Below are 6,121 nucleotides of genomic sequence, written 5' to 3' on the forward strand. Positions count from 1 at the left end.
TAGTTAATTAAATATTATTTAATTTTATTAAATTCATATTTGTGCATTGTAGCACACAATAAATGTAAGAAACACATGAACCTAACCCTATATATATATATATATATATATATATATATATATATATATATATATATATATATATATATATATATATATATAACTGAATATACCGTTAAGGGTATATAAGCTTAGGTACCCAAACTCACTATACTACATCGTTTTGTATCATTTTTTCATTTTTTCCTTACAGTCAAAACTTTTACATTTTTTCATAAAAAACACAAAAAATGGTCCAGGCCAAAGCCCGGGTTTTTTTCGCTAAAAGAGTCAACAACGCGTTAGGAATAGTGAAACTCACATTTTTTTACTGTTTTCATCCTTGCACTTTCTGTTTCTGTCATTTTCTTCTTTTTGTATATTTTTTCTACATTGGTCCTCATATTTAAGTTTTTTGTTTTTTTCCTGCCCTCCATCCATCCATCTCTGACTTTTTATCCGTATTAATCTATAAACAAAAACAACACTCAAATCAGACGTACACGGCCCATGCGGAGCATGGTTAACATATCTAGTTGTTGTTATCATTATTATTATTATTATTATTATTATTATTATTATTATTATTATTATTATTGTTATTGACCAACATATCAAATTAATCAGACATTAATAATAATTATTCCTAATCACCTTAGCTTCATAGACTCGTCAGTTATTTTTTTACATAGTCCTTGAGAAAAGGAACCTTCATTTGATCGTCATAATCTAATACCAACTGCATTAGTTAGGGGGTGTTTGGATAAATAGTTTTTAGCTTATTAGTTTATTGCTTATTTCCTTATTGTGGTTAGAATAAGCATTTTTTGAAAAATGTGTTTGGATTAGCTTATTGCAGTGGGAATAAGCAATAAACAATAAGCATTTTAAGTGTTTGGTAAACAAAACAGTTTATATGAGTAAAATACCTAATAAACAATAAGCAATAAGCAATAAGCATTCCCCCTTAAAAATTAGAATGAATAATTATATCATGTTGAAGTTGTTGGTAATTTTAGCAAACTATGACGATCTAATAATACATACAAAGTAACATGTTTGGTGATTTGATTTTCAAATTGAGCCTATTAGTAGCTAGATTTTGACTTATTACATGCTTGAGTATAATCGTCTTCCCCAACAGCACCAAAATGTATAATTGTGGCTCCAAATCTAGCAGCCATTCTTACAAACCCTAACTGCTTTGGCAAAATAACTTGTATTCTTCACCCTGAGGATTATTGATACATTACATTTCAAGAATCAAGAGTATGTACGTAGTTTTTAATGTCATTTTTCTTTTTGATTAATTACAATTGAGAAACCTTTCTGTGCAGAGCTTCACGCACACCTCCTAGATTCAAAAGGACATGGGAGTTGAGGGAAACCAGCTTGTAAAGGTTTGATGCAGATACAGGAACTACACCCATAAGCCTCATCACATCATATGTCGCCAGATCAAGCATGTTTCCTCCTTCTCTCCTCAACTTGTTAAACAACATCGGGTGTGCAACATATTTCTCTCTATTATAAACCGACATATCATAGGAGTCACTTCAAATCCTAACATATTGTGGCAACCCACAAACAAGATGGGCCCTTAAGAAGGAATCCCAGATAGGCTCCTCACAATCTTTCCATCCTCCAAAGTTAATTGGCAGCATCACCGTACATGTAATAACGTCCAACCATCTGAACTAACATAAATCAAACAAAGAATCCATTGGTTTTGTTTTGGTTGAAATATATGTTTAAACTTTTACCTTGCAGAATCAACAATATCTTTCAGTTCATTATTGCTTGGTTGTAAAAAGTCTGAGGCATAATGTGTGTGCTTTGCATGATGATAAAAACCAACCCCTTTTGATGACTGTTACCAGATCAAATTTTCCTTTGTGTTACATATATATGCAGATCAAGCTATAAATACTAGTATAATATTACACACATGTACAAGCATTGTGTTGCATTTTGAGAGAAGATGAGAGCACTGTACCAAAAACAGTGCATGGCTGCAGACACTGAATGTACGGATCTGGATATTTGGTATAAGTTGGCCAAGCCTTTCTACTTCTTGTACACTTGGCAATAGCTGATCATTACCACTAAAAAACTTAACAGCAGTGAAAGTGTGAACATGATGACATTGTTGCTTTGTAAAAGTTATAGAAGTGGGACTGGGAGCTTAGGGACCTACATAGTATCAGACTCTGAGCTGCAATGGAATGCAGGCATGAGTTTGAATATGCACATTCTGCTTCCAACATCTTCAGCGTACATACAATAATCTCCATAGTTAATACATCGCCGACATCCTGGAAACCTCTCAGTTATTAGATAATTTCTATACACCAATTCAAACACTCTTTGTCGGTTTAGGTCTTACAAAAAGGTAGGAGAACTGTAACATCCATAAATTTTACGCCAAATTTAAACTTTTCAATCATAAATAAAAACCAAATATCATTGTTTACAAAATGTTTTCAAATCATTTTCCATCAGAGTGTCCCAAAAATTGTAGCATAAGGATGAGGAGCGGTACGGTCACGCCTTCGGCTTTCCATGATCTCTTGAAGTACCTGAAACAATAAACTGAAAACTGTAAGCCTGAGGGCTTAGTGAGCTACCCCTAAAATACCAATACCACACTGAGAATACCATATCAATAATAATAAATCAATCATCATACATACTGGGCCATCGGCCTAACTGGACCGCCCTACCGGGCCTACAGTCTATCTGAATCTATCCCGAGCCTTCGGCATGACTGGTCCGCCACATGGGCCTACAGTCTCCCTGGACCGCTCATAGGGTATATTGGCCTTCAGCACAAAGCAGGACCGCCTCAACCCAACCACCAACAAATAACCATGTACGCATACTATCATATACAGACATATACAAACATCAAACATATCTGTCACACTGATCATCAATCATAAAATTCTCCTGTAACTAGAGTACCGACCTAGCAGGTCACTACATACCAATCCCTATGGATCATAAGAGCATAACATACTATCTATCCCGATTCCGATCTAACAGATCATAACCACATGTAGCATACCATAACAATAACAACTAAAGGGCCGACCTTGGTGCCATAGACCCTATCGATATAGTGGGGATAACTCACCTCGTAGATGTCGACACAAACGGTAGACTCCAACTCACGGATCACTTGACACAGATTCCACCACCTATCAGCATAGTATATCATACCCATAAGTCCTTAGCCTTATAAGGTACTCCATAAACCACTAGTCAACCCTTGGTCAAGGTAAAAGTCCTCAGTCAAGGTCAATAGTCCATGTTGACCTTAACTCGCCGAGTACCCTTGGCTACTCGCCGAGTTCCCCGAAGTACATTCCAACTCACCGAGTCATCGGAGTGACTCGTCGAGTCCCTTTGATTCTCAATCAAACTTAAGGTCACCCGTCGAGTTCCCTCCTTGCAACTCGATGGATACACACCCATACATATCCCAAAGAAAACTCATTCGACTCGCTGAGTTGTTCTTAAACTCGTCGAGTCTTATGGCGATCTTTATCGGACTCGCCGAGTTGTTCATCCAACTCGTAGAGTTCACGGCCATCTTCATGTGACTCGCCGAGTCACTTTGTGACTCACCAAGTCCATTCAGTCCTTTTCCTCCATACAGACATATTTTGAGCCATGCAACTGTTCCAACTCATAGATCTAAGCTTCTAGGGCATGCTTATCACGTAAAGTTGCAAACTTTACATGCATGTATGACTATAAAGGCTCTAAATGTCTATTCTAAGTTCTTAATGGAACTGCATGCTCAAGAGGGACCTTAATCACAACCAAGACTGTGACTTTATGCTTCTAGAATCCAAGGAGGGTCCAGATCTAAAGTTACAACCTCAGATCTAGCCCATAGCTCATCATACCAACTTGAAAATCCATAAAAAGCCCTAGAAACTCAACAAAAGGGAAAAAGGGAAGCAATAATGGCACTTTGATACCTCCAAAGGATGCTAGCTGAGGCAAATCCTGCTTCCCACTCCTTCCTAGCTTCAATTTCCTTTGCACTCTTAGCTTCTTCCTCCAAGATCCTCTTTTCCAAGCTTCAAACACCACACCAAGGCACACACACACGAATTAGGGTTTTAAGGGGCTCTCAAAGACTGTATAGAGGCCAAAGGAGGCTAAGGCCCCTTTAAATAGAGCTGCAAACCCCTGGATTTAGTGTTTCCACTACCAGCTCCTACTCGCCGAGTCCAACATGGACTCGTCGAGTAGGTCACTTTACACGCGATCCCACCTCGCTGCTACTCGACTAGTAGGTCAACCAACTCGTCGAGTAGAGATTAACTCAATGAATCTTATTTAAGCAATACCTGAGAATCGGGGCGTTACAAGAACAATGGTGCAACAGTCTCTGATACATCTATAATTGTTTGTTCTGTAGTGGAAATCGCCATGCTTGAAGGCACACCTGTGTTTTATATATATATATATATATATATATATATATATATATATATATATATATATATATATATATATATATATATATATATATAATGTAGGGCCGGTCCAGACGGTGGGCAACCCGAGCGACCGTCCAGGGCCCACATCTCAAGGGGGTCTAAAATTTATGGGGTATGTAGTGACTTTTAGGGCTTAAAGTTGGTTCAAAATCAAACTACCTCAAAAGATAAACAACTTGGCTTGCTTGTTATTGTTAACTGATCGCATTTATAATAAAGTATAAATGATATTCTTTTTGAATCTTTATTATAGGGGCTATTTTTTTCTTTTCGTTCTGGGCCCCATATACGTTTGGATGGGCCTTGATATAATGTTAGCATTTACCAACATATGTAAAAAAAATAAAAACAACAACAGAACAAAACCTGTGAATGTGATTAAGCTCATGATATAAAGAAGACCATGACGAATATGATGGGGTATAATTTTCAATATAGGTAGCAGAGGCTGCAACTAGGACTTGCCAAAACTTGTAGCTTAATATATATTATAAGTAAAGCCAAGGAGACAATAACACAAGTCAATAATAAATTACAAAACAAGGATAACATGAAGAAGAAGTTCACATGGATTTGCCAAAACTAACACAAGATCAATATGTGGGATACGAGCAACAACAACTAGTGACAGCTGGTGCAAGGCATCCACCCAATGATTCACCAACAGGATATAATTGTGACATCGTGATTTTTTTTTTACAAAAAACGAATATATATATATATATATATATATATATATATATATATATATATATAGAGAGAGAGAGAGAGGGGGGGGGAGCTAAGTTCAAATGTTTCTAGCAACTTTTGTATGCCTAAATGCACCAATGAGAATTCAAGAAATAATAAATAATTAAATAAATCATTAAATGGTATTTTAGACTTTTTGTACTTTTAATTAAGGAAATAATTTAATTGGAATCCTATAATTAAGGAAATAATAGTATATCACGTATTTGATCCCTTAAATCATGGTTCCTTCATCTTCATAAGCCTAATTCTATATCAAAGTATTCATCAAACTCCAATACGATTATCTTTTTCACCCACCATAGCCGAAATGTACAACCACAAGATAGCCACCTCCTCAACTATCGTCTTCACCAACTGTCCTTCACCACCCATTTATGTTTCTGCTCACACTTGTTGAGAAGAAGGTGCTCCATCAATTCATAGTGGTTAAGAGGCTGTCGAACTGCCTGCAAATTGAAGTTAAAAATTAGGGCTTTTTTGTTTTTCATTCATTTGTATACCCTGTTCCCCCATCCTCCATCGAAGCATTTTTTTGAAAGAGGATGACATACGAGTAATTATCTACTTCCAAGCTTTAATTTGGAGATAACCAGCTTCCAGGTATGCACTCTATTATCTGTTTTGTCTCCTCAGCCCTATCTCATCTCTCGCTCCCCTTCCATTTCCATTTTTTGAAACACAATCCAAGAAATAGACTGACCATGGAAAACAATGCTGGCATATGCTTTCAAGAAGTGATTTTGACTTTGCTTATGATTAGTTATTCCATAAACATGATGATTTTATTTGATTTCTTTAAAGTAATTTCATAC

General features: G+C 36.4%; 1 pseudogene; it reads right to left on the reverse strand.

Annotated features, from left to right (window-relative positions):
* Positions 1–689: 689 nt before the first annotated feature.
* Positions 690–5,239, reverse strand: LOC111884227 (phytyl ester synthase 1, chloroplastic-like; annotated as a pseudogene).
* Between the last annotated feature and the right edge of the window lie 882 nt (positions 5,240–6,121).

Source organism: Lactuca sativa, chromosome 4 (assembly GCF_002870075.4).
Source record: "Lactuca sativa cultivar Salinas chromosome 4, Lsat_Salinas_v11, whole genome shotgun sequence".
In the NCBI taxonomy this organism is placed as follows: Eukaryota; Viridiplantae; Streptophyta; class Magnoliopsida; order Asterales; family Asteraceae; genus Lactuca; species Lactuca sativa.